This window comes from Symphalangus syndactylus, chromosome 15, assembly GCF_028878055.3.
Source record: "Symphalangus syndactylus isolate Jambi chromosome 15, NHGRI_mSymSyn1-v2.1_pri, whole genome shotgun sequence".
In the NCBI taxonomy this organism is placed as follows: domain Eukaryota; kingdom Metazoa; phylum Chordata; class Mammalia; order Primates; family Hylobatidae; genus Symphalangus; species Symphalangus syndactylus.
Genome location: NC_072437.2, coordinates 54,057,107 through 54,081,616, shown reverse-complemented (window position 1 = coordinate 54,081,616; position 24,510 = coordinate 54,057,107). Strand labels below are relative to the sequence as shown.

Genomic DNA, 24,510 nt, shown 5'->3' with positions numbered 1-24,510 from the left:
TTGGGCAACAGAACAGTGATAGGGGGAGAAGTCGAACAGAGTGGTAAAAAACTGGAATTTCAGAAATACATCTTTTATTGGGATAATTTCCTCTTCTTATTGGTAGGTTTAGATTATTGCAGAGAGCAAAAATCACGTAATGAATAAGATACTGCTGTATCTCATTTCAACCTCGGAAGTAGTTTAAACACGTCCAAAGGGGAGCAACATATCAACACAGAAATGGCTTATTCATTAAATTTGTAGAAGTATAACATCACACTTGTAGAGCAAACCTTCCATTACCTGTTTTGTGAGAACGCTGCAGTTTCTATTTGTTCTCCCAGCATTTAACTTTGGCTAGAACTCTATCAAATTAAGAAGGCGTAGTGACACTGTCAAATATACAATCACTAAAGATGTAAAAATGATGAAGGATTAAGAATAAATTTTAAAAAGAGAAAAAATTCAGATAATACTGGGACAATTGGAAGTATCCATTATTTACGGAATAGCTTATGAGAGGGTGAAAGAAAATTTGAGGCTGGAGAATGAGGACTCACAGAAAGTGTTAAACTTTTGAATACCACATTCTGGATATTTTATTTTCTCATATTAGACATTTTTTTGAAAATCAAGATTATGTATATTTTCAAAATAGTAGCTTGAAAAGATCTTCCAAAAAGGTATTTATCTTCATCTCTACCTTTTATTACTTCTCTTTCATTGTAAATATATATAAATATCCACAAGCAAAAAAACCCTTTGAAATGGGCATAGATAATTACACTGGTTTGGCGTATTTGGTGGAAAAGAGAGAACAGGAAACTTCTCTCATATGAGATGCAAATCGGAAAATATATGTGATTTAGTGACAGATTAGCATCATTTATTTTTATATTTGCTGCATTTTGTTATTTTTAATAGAATTTCATTTGCCTGGATTTGACTCCAAAATGTTAGTTATTTAACAGATATCATTAGGTTGCTAAGCATTAACACTTAATTATCATATTAATAAACAGTTATTACTCTCTTCTACACTGTGCCTTGCCTCTGCCACATTAGTATGCACGCACTGCTCTTAGGCAACTTAATTGTCCTTAAAGGAAATCATTACAATTTAAATGAAATTGGGAGCTACTGGTTAGGGAAGGCTGTAGGGCATGCACAATACATACAAAACAAGGAACTGTAATTTCCCCAAATCACAGTTTTTTTTTCAGTAATTTCACATCACAGCACTATATCTATTTGGTTAAGGGGAAAACAGTTTATTTTTTGCCTTGCAATTTTATAAGGGCACCATTTAACCAAGGACATGCAAAACTTTGAAATGGTAGCAAAGGAACTTGAGTAAATCAAATAATTTCTTTGTGGCTGGTAAACTGTTGTCAGCATTTGCAGCAGTCAATGAAGCAATAAAGTATAGCACGGTGGGCAGCCATCAACCACAACGTCTGCCTCTAGGACTGAGGGCAGCAGGAGGCCAGAGACTTTATGGAGACAGCTGTTGCCTCTCCCCATATGTGATTTTGTTCATTCACTTCACAGCAACGCACTTCACACGCTGCTGCAAAAATGGGGACTAGGGCCATTCTCCTGTGTCCTGTTACCCCTTTCTCACAGTCAAGAACTCATCTTTTTTTCATCCTCAATCATAAAATGACTTAGTTTAGTGATTTGAGTTAAATGCTCTGCTACTGAGATGCAAAGAGTTTAAATATCCCTGGATTCTTATTTGTGATAGATAATTAATCAATGTTTTACACAACCTTAAACAGCTCTTCATTTTTCGTGAGTGACTCATGATAAAAACAAGGATTTAATTCACGTGGGTATTTAGCATTTTCAGATTAATTAGTTAGCAACTGAGAGTTAACCTTATTATTGCCCAGCTTTGTGGGAATATATGAGGACTGACGGTAAAACAAAGGAAAATTCTGCTTTTAAAAATATATAAAGAATAAAATAGGAATTCAAAATATTGAAACTAAACCACAGGGCTGATAGGTATTGAGAAGTCTACAGTAGGCAACTACCAAGCCCATGGCAAAGGTTACCTCTCATTGACACAGTTTGAATATTTCTATTTTACACGCAAGTTAAATGTCTCTATTTTACACATTAGAAAACCGAGAGCAGAAAGTCTCATTAACTTCCTCCTTTGTCTTGTAGTTATTAAATGGCTGTATAAGGTCTGTCTGCCTCTGGTGTACATATTCACACTTGAATGCTTCACTGCAAACCCCAAAAGCACCTTTATTATTACTATGGACTACCCTGTTACATCTAGAACTTTCTACTAATACAGGAAGAGAAAACTGATTTATTAATCATTGCAAAATAATTTACAGAGACTCCCTTCTCTTTGATATCGTGAGTTACTGTATTTTTCTCTTCTCTTATCAGTAAAAATGCTTTCTGAATAAAGTCTATATTATAACAACCCTTCATAGAGTTTTGTCTTTCTTTTTAATACGAAAAAATAACCAAATTAGTAGGCAGAAGTGAGAAATGATTACTGGTGAAATATGATGCATGATATAAAGTCCTGGAGTCCTTATGGTGGCCTACTGAATTTCCAGATCGGTGATAGAGGTATTTCCTTAATTTTCTGCTTCCCAGGAACGTCAACTTGGGTATGATGTTCAGAATCTCAGAGCTTCAGGTTTCTTACTTGTCAAGTAAGAGGAATAACTTATGCCATATTATTCTACAAATATTAAAGGAACAAAATACACATTCGCTTTTTTTAAAAACTACAAAGCAATGTGGTTTGTTTTGAAAACAGTGTCTCCCTCTGTCACCAAGCTGTAGTGCAGTGGTGTGATCATGGCTCACTGCAGCCTAGACCTCCTGGGCTCCAACCGTCCTCCTACCTTAGCCTCCCAAGGAGCTGAGGCTACAGGCGCAAGCCATCATGCCAAGCTATTTTTTTAAAATTATTTTTGGTAGAGATGAGGTCTTGCTATGTTGCCCAGGCTGGTCTTAAACTCCTGAGCTCAAGTGATCCTCCCACCTCAGCTTCCCAAAGTGCTAGTATTATAGGCGTGAGCCACAGTGCCCAGCAGCAATTTCTTTTTATGTTAATGGATTTGTCATTCTGTAGTAGGAAAAGAAGGACCTTTAGACTCAAACAGACCTAGTTTGGACTAAAAAGACTAATTGTCTGATAATGAATGTTATTTCATCTTAGTTTCAGTTACTGTCTCTCTAAACTGGAGAAAATGTGTATTATAGTTGTAGTAAAAAATGAAATCAAATGTTTGTTAACTGCTAGTGTGCAAATTATCTAATGAAAATAATATGAATTGCTACTGTTAATCCAGGTATGATTAGAGTAATTTAAGAATAAAACCCAAAATATACTATGAAAGTAAAATTTGTCCACTGTTCAGAATTTATATTTACATTGTGTAATTTATGTTATCAGACCCAATTTAAGTACTCACCTAGATTCACTTATTCTCATTTTCCTTCTCTGTTGTCTGATCAATAGAAGACTATGACCACAGCAACTTCCTCTGCCTCATCACTAAACATCTAAACATTGCCGGCTGTTTCATCTCTCCTGGGTTAAGGACTAGGCAGTTTCCATCATTTCCAATGTGGTGGGAGTTGCAGTAGCTCCAAAGTCCAAGCCTAGATATGATGCTGAGTAAAGCTGAGCCTGTTTAGTAACAAGCCTTATATTGGCTTCCTCTTCATCCTTGCAGCACGTTCATTTTTCCCTCCCTCTTATCACCTGGAACTTCATTCACCAACTAAGAATTGGCATGCAAGCTTTATCTAAAGCCACATTTTCAGGGCGACTTGAGTTGAAACAACAGACAAAGACAGACCCTGGAAAGTCAACCTGAAGGGTGGGATTTTACAGGAGAGTTCATGCTGAATGAAATAAGGCCATGTTTCTTATGCTAAGTGGGGTGCTGATAGTTCCTTGTATTCAATGACATCATAGTCCTTTTTTCATTTGAAGTGTAACTCTAAGGCAAGTACAGTTGATCAGTATAAGGCCAATTAGAGTTAAACACTTAATAATGTGGTATAACTTTTCTATGACTTTGAAGACTTTCTATAAAGCTAATTACCAATATAAGATAGGCTGTGAAAGCCAAGGAGTCTCTATTGTATAATTTAAGGAGACTTTTATCTTCTGTAGTTATAAGATAGATTCTGTTGGAAATCAGACCAAAGATCTGATTATAGAATTGAATCGCAAAATAGACTAATCTGTTGCCTTAACAGGTGTCTTATATCCAACTGAGGTTTAGGACAGAGAAATATTGACAGAAGACGGTGAAAAATCCAGGTACCTGACAGATTAGTGAAGATTTGGTGAGTTCAGAGATGTGAGGAATTCCAGAATATCCTGCATTAAATTAAAGTTGTTGCTCATAGCATTATCTACCACAAGGAGCCATTGTGCTTGATATGACTTTTGCATTATGGATGCACCAGGCACATCACTTGAAAATATAACCCCAAACCACTGATCAGGAGATTCTGAATGCTATCTGTTTTGAATGAGGTTCAAAGATCCAGTATTCAGTGCAGGCTGCCCTGCTTTTATAACCATTTCATTCATAGACCCATTTATTCTAGAGGAATCTGTAGCAGATAACGATGCTGAGTTCACTCTCTGGTTATGAGATAGTCATATGGGGTCCTGTGGCCACACCCACCAAGGCAGATAATTACCCTACATTTGTAAAATATAGTTTGTTTGGGTATGTCAGTAAGTGCTTTTATCTGAGCACCTAAGGAGCACCAAGAGCTTGTATAACCAAAACTTTCCACCATAAACTAAATTATTTTGAATTCAGCTACTCATAAGGTTAGGCAGGTGGTATAGCAATTGAATATTCGATAGAAGTGACACATTTAGAAGTAGGCTGAAGCAGATCCAGAAAGCACAAGTAAATTAAATGAACAGATGGCCCAGACTGCCTTGTCACTTACTTCTGTTTATTTGATGCTTATCCTCAAACTCACAACTATGTCCTTATGGAGGGTAACTTTTGACCAATCAACAAAGGGAGAAAAGACAGAGACCTGGCTCACAGATAAAACACCACAATATGTTGGCATTATCAGCAAAAGAACTGCTGCCACATTACATCCTCATTCATAGGTTGCTCTGAAAGACAATAATGAAATCAAGTCATATCAGAGGGTGAATGTGTAAGCGAACTACTCATTTATCTACTTTGCACAGAATGATATGTCATATAATATATGGATAAACATGAAATTCTGTGTACTGGATAATGGCTGAGAAGAAATAAGAAGGGAGGACTCGGGATAAGGAGGTCTAAAGCAGAGTTATATGGATAAACTTATGGGAGAGGGTACCAAGCATGCAGATTTCTTTGTTTCATATTAATGCCAATCAGTGACCTTCTATCACATAGCAGGCTCTCAAAAACTAGGTGGACAAGGTGACCTATACAATGCGTATCAGCAAGCCTCTTTCCTCAGCCATCCCATTACCTGTCAAATGGGCCTATGAACAGAATCACTATGCTGTCATAGCTGGAAGCTCTGTACTTGTCAAAAATTATGGGTTGCCTATTGTGAAGGCTGAAATAGCTACTGCAGAATGTCCAACCACTGAAGTAAAGATGAGTGCTGGCTCTTGAACATGGCACTGTTTCCCAGTGGAGACGTACAGTTGCAAGTAGATTATATTACGCACCTTCAGCTTTGGAAGGAACAAAGCTGCCTTTCACTGAAATCGATACACACTCAATTTGCCTTCCATACTTCTGCCAGCCTCACCTTTTGATGACTGTTAGAATGCTTGATCCAATAACATATCCCACACAGCACTACCTCGAATTAAAGGAGCCATATAATGGGAATAATTTTTGATAATGGGTATATGACCATGAGATTTTCTGATCTTACCATGCTTTCCATTTATCCAAAATGACTGCTTCCATAGAACTATGCAACGGCCTGTTGAAGTCTGCTAAGGTATCAGCTTGGAATCAACATCTCAAGGTGTTTGGACTACTCTTTTGGTCATCTATTGCTACACAATGAATCATCCTTAAACTAAGTAGCTTAAACGAATTACTATTATCTCTCACCCGTCTGTTGATTGACTAGTTTCAGCTGGAATGTCCTTGTTGGAAGTTTTTAGTTGACTGTGGCCAGAAGAATGGGGCTGAGACTGAGGCTGAATAGGGAGGACAACTCACCCACATGACTGGTAGTTAATGCTAGGAACTCAGCTGGGGCTAATTAAGGTGTCCAAACACGACCTCTCCATGTAGCTCGGGCTTGACGGCCGGATCCTTAACAGGAACATTCTAAAAACAGGGATTCCAAGAGACAAGTTGGAGCTGCAAAACTTCTTAGGATCTGATCCATAATATCATTATTGACATTATTTTTGGTCAAGGTACTCACTGAAGTCAGCTCAGATTAAGGAGGTAGAGTCTAATGACATATAAGACTGACAAAGTTACATTGCACAAGAGCATATGAGATGAAAGATATTATGGCCATTTTGGAAAATACAATTAATTCAAATGCATCATCCTCCTGGAGGTAGTATACGAGCTGATCCAATGGCTGATGTATGGGTTCAAGGAACAAATGGGAGAAGTAGGACAGACTCTCTCATCATCATCGATTATCTCATTTTTAATGGAGATCACTTCCACCAGAGGAAAGTGTAAGATTTACGGAAATGGAAGTTGCTAATATCACTAGGCCATATTGGGATCCTCATTCTGGAGAGTTAGCAGACAAAGAAAGAATTACTGGACTGCCTGGTATTGATAACTTTGATGACCAGGAGAAACTGGGAGTGCTTCTGCACAATGGTTGCAGGAAGGAATATATACTAAATGTGACATTTCTTGGTGTTTGTATGCAACAAACTGAGCCTGACATGAGAAGGGAAACTACACTCAGAACCTTTGCATATATAGATCTTGGTCGCTTCCTTACTCCATCAAGGAAGGTGAAATATTAGTCAAAGAAGGTAGGGGTGGTGAATCTAAATTGGTTGTCAGAGGAATATCAATCATATGTCTCAGTAGCAGCTGCGGTAACAGGAACTGTAATACGGTTTGCTAACCCTCAGCAATACTTTTTTAGAAGTCTTCAACTGGCTTACACTTTAAATGGTTAAATTTGTGCCTCCATTCTTGGTAAATAAGTGGTGCAATCTTATTTTCTTATTAGAGTACATTAGATATTATTGGAGAATGTGAGCAGATCTGACTGACATATGGAATGGACTATATGAAATATAATTGTTGTGCTCCTCCAACAGATTTGCTGAGTCCTACCTGTCTCCTGAGCTGGGATGCTTCCTAAATGGAGATCCATGGCTGCCACAATTGTCTAACCCCTAGCACCTCTAGCTATATCAGACAGACTTCCTTGAAGTGATAACCTGGCCACTACTGCATCTCCTATGGAGAGAGCAGAGCATCTATCCTAGCCAAACCCCATGTTAGTGAAACCATAGACATTCTCAGTTCTCACCACTTTCAGGCTCATATAATGCACCTCTTTGCTGAATGATGGTGGTGGGGCATTTGACTTCCCTAAGTAACTGTCCATCAGAATTAATACAGCTTAGCACTGTAGGATAGTTAATACTTCATGCAATGAACTTCAAGCACTGAAAGATAGGAGATAGAGAGGAGTTAGCAGATAAATAATTACTCTTCCTTCACTCAGTGTTCCATTTAAGTGTGGTCATTTCACATGCCTCTTCAAATGTCATGTATAAATAAGCAACTGAGTATTACTTATTGCAAATCTTGCAAGCTTGGAAATGAACATTTTGCTCCCCAAATTCTATTGATTAAAGTAAGTCCCAGAGCCAGGTCAGATTTAAAATGAGTAGAAATAGACTCCATCATGCGATAGAACAAGTTGCATGTGTATGCAACAATATAGGAAGGAAAGAAATTCTTGGCATCCAACTCTAGATAATTTATCACAATACTCTTTTTTTTTTTTCAAATTTGCCAATTCTTTGTCTTTCAGATCTAATGTCTAGAAATTTTTAACATTTTAATTTCTGGGGTTTATTTTTTAAATTTTTACTGAATTTTTAATACTTGATATGAAATGTAAATGTTTTTTTTTTTTTTAACCTTCTAAAATTCTCAAGGACACTTTATTCGAGGACCACAGAGTTTACACCAACTACCCAGAAGCCAGGAATAGCTTAAGGAGAGACTCACCACCAGCAGCTTCTTTTCAATCAAGTTTCACTTCAACCTCACACCCAGGAACCCATTCAAATTCCTACATTTTGGTATCCTTAGTCGAACTAACTTCCTGTGCCGGAAGCTTTTGTCTGTTCCAGTTGTCTTCTTTCTTTAACAAATTCCCTTCATCTCCCCCTTGAGTCAAAGCCCATGGGGGCCCCAGGAGGCATGCAATATTTACCAAGGGCTCTCCCCCACTTTCCTGCCTCTGTCTGGCAGTTGTTTGCCTTTACTTTTAGGTTTGTAGTCACAGCCTGTTTTTTCTTCCTTAGACACATCAGGTTTTCTGAATGGTAGGATTATTTAGAGTAGAATTAACCTTGTCCTTCACCTGGAGAACTGAGCTTGAAATTCACTAATCAAGGCCTGTATTCCTCCCATTTCTGAGTTTTAAATTTATATTATGAAATTCAGAAAACCCAGGCAAATTCAATCCATGCTTCTCTCCTTCAGGTACAAACTGAAATGGAAATGAAAGCTGAGAAATCAAAAAAATGAATTTTAAAAACTGAAATATGGTAAAGCTACTAAAATATAGTATTGGAAGTAATATACACCTTTTGGGGAAAGAACAAAGAGAGCAAAATTTTCTAGGGAAAGAAATGTTAAACAGAGAGCCTGGCACGTGAACTTGTACTATCCTTTTTGCCTAATCTCCTATTATATTTATTTAAGTGTTTAATAATGGGTTTGTACTTTTAGAAAGTTCCTGTTTTGGAATATGGCGTTATTGTTTCTCCAACTTAATATTTGATTTTTTCTTTTACAGATGATGCAGTAGACATTCTTCAAAATGAACCGTGATGGTCCTCATCTCCTAGTATCCTCACCCTTGTGGCCCCTACCACAATGAATAATGTTTGGCCATGGTGGCCAATAGTGACAGTAAGACTTCTGAGGCTAGATCATAAAAGACACTGTCATTTCTTTATTGGGTTTTCTTGAATCACTTGCTCTGGGGACACCAGCTATTGATGAAAAGGGGACACTCAAGTAGCCCTAGAAAAGGTCCTACATGGGGAAGAACTGAGGCCTCTGGTTAAAAATCAGTACCAGCCCATCAAGTATGTAAAAAAGTTGCCTTGGAAGCTGGTCCTCCAGCCCAGTCAATCTTTCATATGGCTGAAGTTTCAGACATCTTGACTGTTACACCATGAGAAACTCTAAGCCTGAACCACATTACTAAATTGCTCCCAAATTCCTGACCCATAAAAAACCATGGGAGTAATAGAGGTTCATTGTTATTATTATTATTTTGAGACACAGTCTTCCTCTGTTGCCCAGGCTGTAGTGCATTGGTGCAATCTCAGCTCACTGCAACCTCTACCTCTCGAGTTCAAGTGATTCTCCTGCCTCACCCTCCCAAGTAGCTGGGATTACAGGCTCCTGCCACCACACTCAGCTAATTTTTTGTGTCTTTAGTAGAGACGGCGTTTCACCATGTTAGCCAGGCTGGTCTCGAACTCCTGACCTCGTGATCCGCCTGCCTCAGCCTCCCAAAGTACTGGGATTACAGGCATGAGCCACCGTGCCCAGCCGGTTCATTGTTATTTTAAACCACTGTTTGGGATAGTCTGTTAATCAGCACTAGATAACTAATATAGATACTATTAATTTCAGATTAGGAATGATAGTTTTCTTTCTGAATGTTTTTCTGATATTTTATGAGTTCTGTTTTTGTGTTTTTGCTTGCTTTATTATCCCCTGTTTATGGTATTCTTTTCCTTGATGGCCAGTTTATATTTAGGATTGAGACACTAAAAAGTTAACTAAAAGCTTAGTACTGTTCCTGCATTTCCCTACATTGTTTTAAAACTTTTCCCTTTTTCTGAGAGAAACTTACCTATCAATATTTATAGATTTACTTTTTGATTTACTATTTTCCTCAGAGAGGAGTCAAATCTTCAAATTTTCTGTATGGGAAGACTGCTGTAAAGCTGGGGAAAGAGGCTTGGGTTCTACAGTTTTAAGTTGGAAAATGTTAGTTAATATGTGTTGTTTTTTTGGTGGTGCTTCCCAACCTTGCCTTCAGCTAAGCCATGGTTTCTCTTATGCAGAGTATCTCTGATGCAGTCTCTTAAGAGAATAAACCTCCTGTCTTCTGCTGGCATGGAGAAAGTGATCTAGAGATCCTACTAACTTCAGTCTTATCCCTCACCTGCCTTTCATAGATGGCTAGTAACAAGAAAACTCTAAAATGAGTAGCAACTCTTCCTAGGGATTTTCCAGAGACCCAGGTTCCTTGTATTTTATTGTTCTGTCCTCATCTATAGTATTGCATTCATCTACCTGTGAAGGCTGGAATGCCAGCACTGGTCCAAGTTGAAGCCAGAAGGATGTGGAGAAAAACATGAGTGGAGGGCAAATAGCTTTGTTCTTAAAGGACATGTTTTGTTTTGTTTTGTTTTGTTTTTGTTTGTTTGTTTGTTTTGAAATGGAGTCTCGCTGTGTCACCCAGGCTGGCTCTGTCACCAAGGCTGGAGTGCAATGGCATGATCTCGGTTCACTGCAACCCCCACCTCCTGGGTTCAAGCTATTCTCCTGCCTCAGCCTCTTAAGTACCTGGGATTACAGGCACTCACCACCACACCCAGCTAATTTGTGTATTTTTTTTTAGTAGAGACAGGTTTTCACCCTGCTGGCCAGATTGGTCTCGAACTCCTTACCTCAGGTGATCCACCCGCTTTGACATCCAAAAGTCAAGGGATTACAGGTGTGAGCCACCATGCCCGGCCAAAGGACATGTTCTGAGAGTCACGCAAGCTACTTTAATTCACATTCCATTCCCTGTATCTTAGTAAACATGTAATATAGCTGCGAGAGATGCTTAGAAATAGAGTCAGATCTGAGCAGTCATGTGTCCAGGTAAGAGAGAGGGGATGTATTATTGAAAGGAGGAATGTGGATACAGTTTGTGTTTACTACTTCTGATAATTGTGGCTTTCTCTTCTTTAAAACTTTACCATTCATCATATACATTCAATCTCCCAATATTTTGTTCACAAATCTTGTCTTCTCTTTTATTCTCTTTCTCTATCAGTATACCTTTCTTAACTATTATTTTAGTGAGTCTGAGGAGCAGTAAAAACTCATGTACTCAACCTTCCATATTAAATTGGAAGATACTGTCACAAAATAACCACATCTGTACAGCTAAAATATCTGCTAAAATACCTGCTATCGTATATATTTCAATTGATAAAGGAATTTTGCTAAGACCCTATTCGGTGTTCTCTCCAATATAATAATTGTACTTAATTATCTGAAATAATGTGTCTTACATTTTATTATTCATGATTTCCTATAGGAATAAATCTTTGATATTTTCATAGTTTTGGTACTTTGTTTAATAACAAATTGTGTAAAATTGATATTGAAATTAACACTGAGACGTTGTTCTAGAGAAACGTGATTGGTTTAGAAATAGAACATTGCTTTGGAAAAATACATTTTTATAAAGAGTAACATATTGAATACTTGAGGTAATGAATTTCTAGTTCACTACAACCCATTTTCCAATTCTATAATTTTAAGTCACTTTTATCTATTTATATAAAATCATCACACTTGCAATTTTATTTACTCTATCTCATACGGATTCATAATCTACATTAGTACTGGTATGCATCTCACTACTTATTTATCACAAGTACAGATTGTAATATTTGTATGACTATTTTCATCATAACTTTTATCCTTTCAATAATTGATTTTGAGCTCTCACTATACATGCTTTTTTATGATTCAATAAAAATGATAATTTAAAAAATATAATTTCAACATGTACAGTGACTTAACCCCCTCTGTCTCAGGTGAAACTATTTAGTAACGTGATAATGAATGTTCAGTAAGACAAAGGAAAATTAAAGCCCAGGAAGCATAGTAAAAGCCATTAAGAATATAAGACCATTATGATAGTAATAATAATTTTGAGAAAATATTAATAAAGTTTGAAATTCAAATTTGTGAAATTCTTGTGACCAAAATTATTTTATAGCTCCTTGAAATAATTAAACTAATTGTGGATCTTTTGACAGACTGTCAGAGACTTTGATATTTTTTATATATATACATATATATATATATACACACAAACACACACACATATATATACACATATATACGTATTTTTATTTGAATATGCAAGCTTTAGAATTTTTGTCAAAATTCTAACTTACAAAATATGTATACAAACTACTTTCCAGAAGGGAAGATAGCTTTTCTTCTTAAAGGATAACAAAGAACTTAACCTGTTATACTCTCAGGAGTGCTTCAAATTTGAAAGCAATAATTTCATTTTACAGATGTAAAATTTTTATTAGATCAACAATGAAACTGTTGTCACTTAAATAAGTAGCTCTTTCTATTAGTTTGTTCTCACATTACTATAAGGAACACCCTAAGACTGGGTAATTTACAAATAACAGAGGTTTAATTGACTCACAGTTCTACAGGCTGTACAGGAAGCATGGCTGAGGAGGCCGCAGAAAACTTACAATCATGGCGGAAGGGGAAGGGAAAGCAGGCATGTCTTACCATGGCAGAGCAAGAGAGAGAGAAGGAATGGGGATGTGCTACATACTTTTAAACAACTAGATCTCGTGGTAACTCCGTATCATGAGAACAGCAAGGGGGAAGTCCGCCCCAGGATCCAATCACCTCTCATCAGGCCCTTCCTTCAACACTGGGGACTACAATTCAACATGAGATTTGGATGGGCACACGGATAAAAACCATATAACTCTCCAAAATAGATCTATATAGGATGATAGTTGGCTGTCAGTATAAAATGGTCACCTGAAGAAACAACTTAAAATATAGATTCATAAAAACCACTCCTACAAATTTTAGCTCATAGAGTTGGGTGCAACTAAAGAATCTACATTTCATAAAACTTCCCTTACAGTTCAAGTTTGGGCACCAATGATATACATGATAAGGCATACAATTATTGAATGCCTAACATGGTGAGAGAATGTGTGAGACATTTTTCTATGTGCTTTTATTTTACTCACAGAATAAACCTATAAGGCAGACTTCATTATCCAAAATTCACATCAGAGGAAACTAAAGCTCATACAGGTTAAGTACTGTGGTCATACAAAATAGAAATTCTGGAACTTGTATAAAAATGTTATCCTATATGAATTAGTTTCCTAGAGATCTCACAACAAAGTAACATAAACCAGGTGTAAAACGAGAAATTTCTTTTATCACAGTTCTGGTGACTACAATTCCCAAATCAATGTATCTGTAGGGCCACGATCCTTCTGACATCTGCGGTGGAATCCTTTCTTGCCTTTTGCTAGCTTTTCGTTGCATACTACTGTCTTCTTATAAAGTCACAAGTCATATTAAATTAGGGGCTCACCCTATTCCAGTATTATCTCATCTTTATTATTGGTGGTTAAGTACTGTTGGTTAGGACTTCATCATATCTTCTATGGAGGAAACAGTTCAAACCACAAACCTTTCACTAAAACATGTGTTTCCAGTATGCCACATCACCTCTATAGATCAAACATATATGTAATTTCCCTGGACTTCTAAATGGCAATAACCACTTTTTGAGCAGTGAAATTTTTGAATAATCTTTGAAAATAGAATACCTTTAGAAATGAGAATGACTTGGGTATTATTTACCTTATCCTTTTTATTTCAAAGATGAAGAAAAGAAGTTAAGAGTTAAGAGAAAAGAGACCTTATATAACTTGCTCAAGGTCATGTAGCTAGTGGAACAGCATAGGCCAGAACATTGATCTTCTGACCATTAAATAGGCCAGTTCCTTCTTATAATATAATTTTGGCTGTGCTATAAATTTCATGAATATTTGTTTTCCAAAAGCAACATTCTCCTGGAATTGTTTTTCCTGAACTATCAACAGCATTATTTGTAATAAAGTAGGTTTTTCTCTGAATTTGTTCACACTAATACATCATCATGGAGGGTAAATTAATAGGATAATCCTTAAAAAATATTTCTACAGCAAATTCCTAACTCAATAACTATTAGATATTTGTTTTTAAATAGTTTTGTTCTTGAGTCGATACTGCTATTATTTTGATGATTGACTAAGGTACAATAGCATGATACATCTTAAAATATTTAGAAAATAATTTAACAAGAAATGTGCCAGACTTCTAATTTTGACCAAATCAACCAAACAAAACATGCTGAGACAAATTAAGGAGATCTAAGTAAGTGAAAAAATATACAATATTAATTGCTTGGAAGATTCAGTATTGTTAAAATGTGGATTCAATACAAAATAATTCTGAAACGAATACAGCCTCAATCAAAATCTCAACACCTCTGTTTGGAGACATTGACAAGTGGGTTTTAAAATTTATGTGAAATTCAAAGGTTCTAGAAAGCAAAGAATGTTCACTAAAGCAACAAAGCTAAAAGACTCACACTACCTTATTTCAATATTTATTGTAAAAGTTCAGTATTCTAAACAATTTGGTATTGTTTTAGGATTGAAAAATAGTTAGAATGGAATGGAAAGTTGATTAGATTAAATTCATTTTCAACATCAGTGCCAAAGCAATTTCATGGAGAAAATGATATATTTTAAACAAATGTTTCTGGAACAATTTGATGAATGTAGTAAAATGAATTTTGATCTCCACATATCATACATAATAATTCAGGTTTGAATTAATTGGCATACACATAAAAGCTAAAAACTACAAAGCTTGTAGAAGAAAACACAGGAGACTATCTTTGTAACCTTACAGTAGGCAATGATTTCTTAAATAAAACCCCAAAACCAGAAAAGAATAAAAAGTTAAAACAATAAACTGGAATAAAACTATCCCTGCTCATGAAAACATGCAATAAAGAAAATAAAAAGGCAAGACATAGACTTATGTAATTAGTTATTAGCCAATTAAAACTAAAACCACAATGAGAACAATTTCACACCCACTACAGTGGCTAAAATTAAAGGGCAACACATACTAGTAGATGACAAATATGGAGCAACTAGAACTCTCATATATTGGTGATAGATTGTTTTGCGTTTTGTGTATACTCTTTGGTATTGCATGAAATATACACAATATTGTAATTATTTTGCCCTTATACGTAAACTGAGGTGTTGTTTCACTCTGTTTTCAAGATCTTTTTCTTTACCTTTAGTTTTCAAAGTTTTCTCATGCTGTGTCTTGGTTTGGATTTATTTAGGTTTACTTATTTATTTTTGTGTGGTTCACTCAGCTTCTTGTGTCAGTAAGTTTACATTTTTTGTCAAATTTGAGTTTTGAGCCATTATTTCTTCAAGTTCTTTTTTAGTCTTACCTTCTTTCTCCTTGCCTTCTGGGGGTTGACGACATACATATTAGACTATTAGATAAAAATATATTGTCTGTTATAGTAGCACAGGTCTATGAGGGCTTTTTCATTTTCCTTTCAGTTTATGTTTTGTTTTGTAGATTGGATAATTTTCATTGTTCTATTTTCAAATTCACTGATTTTTCTTTATGTTCACTGATTTTTCTTTATGTTCACTGATTTTTCTCTATGTTCTTTTTTCAAATTCACTGATTTTTCTCTATGTTTTCGCTATTGAGTCTATCCTTTCAGGTTTTGGCTCCCATGTTGTGTTGCAGTTCTGAAATTCCCATTTAATTTTTCCTAGCAGGGAGAAGGAGTGGGACCTTGATAATGACAGGAAAGGGTGGATGTTAGGGACTGTAAGGAAGAATAGTTCTGGCTCCATAGTTGGCTTTAACTGACATCACCCTAGCAAAGAGGGTAGGGTGCTTTGTTAATCTTGCCAAGGGTGAAAGTCTAGATTGTCTATTAAACATTGTTCTTAGGGGTGGGGGCAACAGGTTTTGTGTGTGTGTCTCGTGTTAGGGTGAAACAAAGCAGTTAATACCTAAAAGTGTATGTCTTGCTATGCTGCACTTTTCTTGCTTTCCTAGCTAGAGAAAATAGACATCTTTTTTTATTATTATTATTTGTTGTTATTGTTTGTTTGTTTTTCTGCCCCCATTGGATTCAGAGTTGCTGGCTACTTCATCTCCAAGTCTTGAATATCTGAAGCAAAAAAACAAAACAAAAACCTAGGGAACTCATCAATTTGTTTCTTAGGTCTCCAGTTTCCTGGACGGTCTGCCATATTCTCTCTACTTTTTTCCAAGTCTCCTTATGTTTGTTTTACTACAATGACCAGGGTTTTTCACTGTACTTAGGAAGGAAAAATTGGTAAATGTATGTCTACCCCATCTTCCTAGAAGTGAAGTCTCAATTCCTCGTTTTTGAAATAAGGATTCACAGAGATTTCTCACACTTCTTGAGAACCTACAAGCGCATTAAATTTTAAATTTTTGTCAGCTGCTTTTTGTTTGTTTGTTTGTTTTTTAAAGTCCTTTCAGGGTACCTTTACTACCATCATGATAAAATGCCAAAATATATTTTGGCATATTTTCAGAGGTGCGGAAAATTGAACTTTTCCAGCAGTTAAATCTAGAGAGTGACTTATCTTCATGTCTTATTTTGATATTTGTTTTTTTAATGTGTCCTATATTACTTTTTGAGAATTATAAATCAATGATCCAGAAATATCATCAAACAAGGAAATTCAAAACCATTCAACCATCACCACTGTGAAACTAGACTCAAGGCTACTTTAAAAAGTAATACTAAGTGAAATGTATGGATACTGGTACATGGTTGGTAATTAGTTTCATAATTATATTTATACTATTAGGATTATCATGTCACAACAGTAGGGATTACACATCCAATGAACCATAACAAATTCAAAATATGTTTTATCTAATTAGTTAATAAAATATGACTAAGACTTTTGGATAGATTAAAGGTGGTTTTTAAAAATTAGTTTGTGTTTTAAATTATCCTTCAAAAATCGAGATTCACATACAGTAATTGAGATTTGGCTGTATGAGGTTTCAGTTATCTGAGGTTAATTGTGGCTCAATAATATTAAATAAAAATTTTCAGAAAAAACAATTCATAAGTTTTTAATTGTATACTCTTCTGAGTAGTGTGACAAAATCTCATGCCCTCTCACATTATCCCACTTGGGATGTGAATCATCCCATGGTCCAGCATATTTACACTGTATACGCCACGTGCATCCCACCACACACACACCCAATTAGTCATTTAGTAGTCTTTTTGGTTGTCAGATTGACTGTTGTGGTATTGCAGGGCTTGTATTCAAGTTAATCCTTATTTCACTTAATAATGGTCCCAAAGCCCAAAAGTAGTGATGCTGGTCTTTCAGATATGCCAAAGAGGAGCCATAAATTGCTTCCTTTAAATGAAAAGGTAAAATGTATTATCTTAATAAAGAAGAAATCATGTGCTGAGGTTGATATCTATAATAAGAATGAATATTCTTTCCATGAAAGTGTGAAGAAGAAAAAATATTCATGCATAGTACATTTAGGGTTTGATGGTATCTGCAGTTTCAGACATCCACTGGGGGTCTTGGGATGTATCCCCAGTGAATAAAGGGGGACTACTGTACTCTGTTGTATTTAACCTCTTCATATGTCTCTTTCTTTTACTAACAAAGCTAAAATCAGCTAATTATATTGTGGCTCAAGTCCCTGCCTTTCTTGTTCAATGCCAGAAATGTAGGTGCTAGTTTCATGGCATTTTTATTACACTCATTCCTAATTCGTTTCATCCTTTCCAAAGCTGTACATTCACTTTACTATTCACTGTGTCTTTCTTCCCCTTCATCACGTAGTCTATTCCATTCATCATGCTCTTAGAACTCACTAAAAACACAATCTTACAAACAACCACAACTTCATTGTCCCTTAATCTTTCTGCTACATGATCTGGCAAAGTTAAAAACCCTCAGTCAATCAACTGTCCACTGCCTCTACTTCTTCATTCAGGCTCCTGAATGCTCTTGGGAGAAATTCTTCAATTGTATGGATTTGTGTCAGTACACATTCATTGTCCGCAACCTCAAATGGAGATTGTAAGCTGTTTGAAACAGGTATTATATTTATTTGTACTCAGTTTCTAACCCAATAATTTGTAAATTCTAGGCACTCAAGAAATGCCACCTGATGGATTTGTTTTGCCAAATCCTATTTATCCAAGCAATACTATTATTGTACGTTTGACACATTTCACATTTCTTGATTGTGAATTTATTCTGAAAAGATTTTAATTATTACATCTAATATACTAGAGGAAATTTTCATGTAAATGACCTTTAAATACTACCAAAAATTGGTTTTAATTGTCCTCACTTTACTTATCACTTTCACTTCTCTTGCTGCTTCTGTCACTCAAGGAATTCAAAAAGCAGTTCCAGACTTACTGGCATTTTGGTCCCCTGACTTGCAGCACATTATACCTCTAATTAAGTCTCTGTGTTATTTTAGTATTTTGCTTGTTTGGTTCAATATCTCCCTTCCTTTCAGGTTAAATGTTGTAAACAGAAAGCGAGTATAATGGCTGCCCAATCAAATTATAGAAGGAATGCTGAAAAGGTCAAAACAGCAAAACACACTATGGTAATTTATGTAATGTAGAATGTATTAAAATTTTGGCCTTCATTTGACTCAAGAAAAAAGCGCAATGGCACAATAGAAATGGCACAGTCTATTCAGAGTGAAATCTTATCTTCTAACTGGCAGAAAATTTTCACCTTTGTTTATTTCTCTACTTCGGGAACGTCTCTCCCCTGGTTCAAAGGAAAAGTCATTCCTGTGCCCACTGGCAACCTCCTGTTTGTTTTCCCTTTTTCATTTGTCATTAAGATGGGGAAGAAGCACATTAAATCTTTCTGCTCTTGTGAAACCCTCATAGACTTCATGTTCCTTCTTTTATATGCATTTCTCCCTTTTACAAGCATTGCTTATTAGGCTGACCAATGACTCCCTTATTTAGTTTCTAGGGGTGTATGAGGTACTGGCTTCGGCATGAGCCATTTAAACAAAAGCTAGTTGTTATAAATAAAAGCAGAGAGGGAAGGAGTATCACCACTGCCTACTAAATTAACATGAATTTGGAATGAAGTGAGGAGGAACATCTTGGCTATTTCTATCAGGTAGTAGCTTTTGGATACAGATATTGTAAGTGTATTGTTAAGGAGGTATGGGAACATACACTGAAATTATTAAAGCAACATATTTTTTTCATTCTCTTTATGCATTTGATACTGTGGTCACACGGATGAGAGTAGAGGATGGCTTCCTTATTTAGAAATATTGTTTATATTGATGTGAGTTTAAATTGTGTGAAAAGTATCCATAGAGACATTGATTATCTTAACATTTGTCTTACTGTGGCTAGCTAAATTATAAAAAGATACATTTATATATGTGTTAACTAAATGAAATAACTTATCATTGTTGATTATCGGGTTCCTTAAGAAGCTGACTCTGAGATGAAGTTTGGTGTGCAAGATGTTTTAGGGAGGACCTTTGGGATCAATAACTGCTGAAGCAAGGAAGGAAGAAAACATTGGACAGAGAGAGAAGTCACACTCCAACCCAGCCATGGATGAGCCAATTAATGACAAATGATGAGGGGATGACAAAAAGTGGGTTGCCAGAGGACACAGGAATGACTTTTCCTTTGAACCAGGGAGACATGTTCCCAAAGTAGGGTGGCTCTAGAACTTGAATGGGATTTCAGAGTTGTCCTTGATTTTGGTGAGCAAACCAAACCTCTGTATCCCCACTTGGATTTGTCATTGTGATTAGACTGCTCTGGGATGGGGCTTGTCCTTAGGCCAGGAGACTCTGTGAAATTGAAGCCATACTTAAAAGGACTGACAGCTGAACTATGTCTACTTCAATGAGTTATTCATTAAAGAGGAGTCTGTCTGGAATGTTCTCCAGCTAAGTGTGGCCAAGTGACTAAGTTCTCTGTAATAGAATATGGGCAGTTGAAGTAATCTGTGCAATATTTGAGCCTCTTGCTCAAAAGGAAGTAGCCTGTCCTCACTGTGATTGTTTCTGTTTCCGTAGGCTGAACAATACATTGAAAATGACCCATTTAGAGACATACAGATGAAATCGATACCTAGGGAAGGAAAGAGCAACAAAATAGAAGGAACTTGAGTTCCTTCATGGACAGGACTTGACAGAGGCATGATGTCTTCAGGTCTGGACCACACCCAAACTGCATATGTGAGAAAAATAACTCATATTTAAACCACTGTATTTTGTGGTCTATTTGTAACCAACTTAGTCTTTAATTAATACAGAAAAGAATACCCGGATGTGAGCTGCTATAAACAAAACCCTAATTTATGTGGCACTGATATTGCTATAAGATGAAAAGAGATGGCATGAGAGTTCTAGCTGGAAAGATGATGACTCATGCTGGACCTGGCAAAACAGTTGTAAAGCTATCACCCGTGAAAACTTCAATGGCAGAGCATGTGCTTACCAAGTCTGTAGTTTTACTAGAATGTTAGAGAAATTCAGACTAACGATGTGTTTTGGCGGCTCTTTGCTGTTTTAGCAAAATTACTAGAAAAGAGAGCTGAGATTAGGCAAGAACTGACAATTTTTGAAGCCCTATATGGAAGAAAATATAGCATTGCTAAGAGAGGCACTCTCTGTCTCCAACATGCAATTATATTGATGGAGAAACCAATAATCTAGGCTCAAAAAGCATTAAAATACCAACAGCTTTTTTATCCTAAATAGCAGAAGATGAGATTGTCACTTGCAGCCTATCTTTAGGGCCTCCAAATTAAACTTTTTAGACAGAACAGGGAGCCAGTCTCTGGTAAAATTGTGATGGAGGATGTTACTTTCCCACCTAACTGTATTGTTTCAGGGTATTTTCAATTTAGCTGCCTATCATTGAAGAGTGGATGTGTCTGCCCAGAATAAGTAAATAAAAGAGAAGAATTGGGAGGCTCGAGGTGTATGTCTAGAAGAAATCTTTGAGTATTGTGATTTTAACAGAGGACTGACTGGAGGAAAATAAGGTGAAAACCTCTTGTTTTGTTGAGATAATTTTATTTCCAAGGAAACCAAACCAAATGCCTAGCCCACCAATGCCAGTTATTTGCCTAGATAGAATGATATAGTTTTCGATTACGTATTGAGTGAGGAGTAGTGATATAAAATGTGTATTAGTTTATAGGTTACCAAATTTCAAAGGTTATATTTAGGCTTGGATGGAGAGGATTATGCTTGACTAAGAGATTCCAAACTTTCAGTAAGGCATGATAACTGGTGGAATGAGTCTACATGTGAGAATAAGGAAGGACATATGTGTTTGGTTTCATTTGTTTCCAGTTGCTCCAAATCCATTCTTTTATTACAGTAGATTTTTGCTGAGCATATGACTGCTGAGACATCTTCCAACCTCCCTTGCAGTAAGTTATGACTGATTTTTTTTTCAATGGAATGTTAAAATGAATGACCATCCAACTCATTCATTAAACGAATTTTTTAAATTGCCTTTTCTCTCCTCACAGGATACAATACGGAAAAGTGTTGACTTATTTTCAGCAATGCAGATGAGAATAATGTTTTGGTAATGGCAAAGCAAAAAATATAAAATGAACTTGGAACTCTACTTATTTCCTGGAGTAGGGTCATCTGACCTGCCACTCATTTCTAGACTGTCATGAGAAAGAAAAAATATATTCAGTTTATTTAATCCACTATATTTTGGGTTTTACAATTTATTTATTTTTAAAATCCAAGTCTTTACTGCAACTCATATATACCAGCAGTTTAACTTTTGGACAAGTTTTATTGTTTTTTTTTTCTATAATAAGGAGTTATAAACAGGCATAGTTTGTCATGATTAACTACATAAACAACTATAGATTATTGCTACATGAAGTATTAATTTTGCCAAAAGTTGTTTTCTCTCATTGTGGCAAAAGTATTTTGACATAATATGACATAATTTTCAATAAAGTACAGTAGACAGTTGGTATATACAAATATTGTCACAAGAAAAAATAATATCGGTTGCATAGATGTCTTGCAATTCAAAAAGACTTTTCTTCAATTGCTAAATTCTGTTCTTCAGAATTTTAGAATTCTTTCACAATTCTGTTCTTCCGATTTTAGATTTTCCAAATGTACAAACTCATAATCAATTCCTCAATCTTGATCTCACATATTGGATACATCTGCAAGTCCTTAAGCATTAACACTAAAACTATGATCATATGACTATTCTACTCTCTTTTTTTTGAAATGAACAACAAAAACTCCTAAATGAGACAACAAACATTAAGAAATTCAGATATCTTTATTGAAATTTAAGAATTCAACTCCATTAAAGCAGTTGGTTAGATCTGTCCTTTGTTCTGATTTAAGTTCATAGGTTCACCAACAGTTTATCTGTTGTCTGGGGCACAATGGCAGGTGACATTGACAACCTGACATTTTTTTTTTTTTTTTTTTGCACCAAAGCATACTTTAAACATTTTTTGAAAAGCAACTAATGAGTGAGTAAATATATTACTCATTAGCATCCAGTGATTAAACTTCCATATTACCATCTATTTCTCTACACTCTATAATTTACTGAGAGCCCAGAGATACCATTCATGTTATTCAGGTAGTCTCCCATTCTCCATTTCAGGGCCACTTTTCCCCAAGGGCTGCCTGTACCTATACGTTACACTAATCAAAATTTAGAAAGTAGTTTGTAATCATTCAGAAGGTTGATGAATTACGGTGTCAGACTGGGGCAACTATTAATATAATTCAAATGATGTTCAATTTTATAAACTGGTAGGCATAGTGGCACTTTAAAGATTTTCCTTATTCAAGCTGTGTATTAAACATTAAAAAATGATTAACAACAGGGTTTCATTGTTGCTTACATTGCACTAAACTCTTAAGGTACTGAGGAGCACTGAATTTAGTTTATTTGTGGGGAGAAAGTTTTATTTATTTCTATTTACAGAATTTTGAAATTTAGTTAAAAAAATAAGCTAATTACTTGTGGAAAAATTTAAATCTTTAACTCTGTCAAATGCATGTTGATTTGATCCAAACCAATTCAGGATGATATCCATCAGTATTATCTTTTCATAGTTGCTTTATTAAAAGTGATTATTATTAATAATAAGAATAGAAGTCAATTATCATAGAAGAAATGGAAATATGTAGACTGCAGTAGTGTGATTATGATTATCTATTGGCCTTCTTTCTTCTATCATAAGCAAGAAAAAAATAAATCATAAATCATAAGTGAGAAAAAGAATTAGAATTTATTATTCTTCACACGAAAGACATCCACAATCACTAATAAAGTATTCATACATAGCTTATCCTACCCCTTTAGCTATTTCAACTTGCTTTATTTATTTATTAATAAAAATATTAGAATCATTTTCCATAATTATGCCAAATTGTCAGTTCAAATAGTGTCACAAAATCAAGTTTCATTACCAAATGGCTTTTTAGCAATTCCAATGTACTATAGTTCATACTCAAAACGTTTATTTGTTTTCAAAACTCACAGGCACACACCGAATTTTCTCACCCTCCCAGAATTATGGAATGATACAGAGATGGCTAATTTACCAAGATGTCCACCTAAGCAATTTAGAAATAATAAAATTTCTACATTTTTTTCATTTTTATTTTATTGGTATTTGAGTCATGCAGATACATAGGTTATATTATACTGACACATATTTGAGTATCTCTGCTTGTTTCATTATTATTTGACTTTTCATCTCTTGCTCTTCTTCATTCACCGGTTCAATCTCCTATGTTCTTTTTATACATTGTTGGAATAACTTTTTAATTAACTACGTTTAATCTGCCATTAAATCCAACTCCTTGTACAGTAAGGACATATTTATTTATTTATTTTTATTTTTTTTTTTTTTGAGACGGAGTCTCGCTTTGTCGCCCAGGCTGGAGTGCAGTGGCACAATCTCGGCTCACTGCAAGCTCCGCCTCCCGGGTTCACGCCATTCTCCTGCCTCAGCCTCTCCGAGTACCTGGGACTACAGGCGCCCGCCACCACGTCCGCCTAATTTTTTTTTTTTTTGTGTGTTTTTAGTAGAGACGGGGTTTCACCGTGGTCTCGATCTCCTGACCTCGTGATCCGCCCGCCTCGGCCTCCCAAAGTGCTGGGATTACAAGCGTGAGCCACCGCGCCCGGCCGTAAGGACATATTTATTATTTCCCTATGGATCTATGCTCAAGCAAGTAGCCCAAAGATTTTTTTTTTTCTTATGAGAGGCAGATTTCTGTTTCATACAGGCCTTGATGTGAAGGAAGCAAGGTTGTATTAAAACATCTTTATTTGTCACTTTCTTCCCTCATTGCATGCCAA

The 24,510-nt window shown here is 35.7% G+C and overlaps 1 long non-coding RNA gene across 1 annotated transcript in view; it reads right to left on the bottom strand.

Annotated features, from left to right (window-relative positions):
* Nucleotides 1–4,933: 4,933 nt before the first annotated feature.
* Nucleotides 4,934–24,510, bottom strand: part of LOC129463802 (uncharacterized) — a 41,367-nt gene continuing 21,790 nt past the window's right edge. Inside the window, exons 2-4 of the long non-coding RNA XR_008651291.2 lie at nucleotides 7,489–7,627; nucleotides 6,189–6,299; nucleotides 4,934–5,122 (exon numbers count right to left, since the gene is read on the bottom strand). This is a non-coding gene — a long non-coding RNA (uncharacterized lncRNA). The remainder of the gene's footprint in view (nucleotides 5,123–6,188; nucleotides 6,300–7,488; nucleotides 7,628–24,510) is intronic.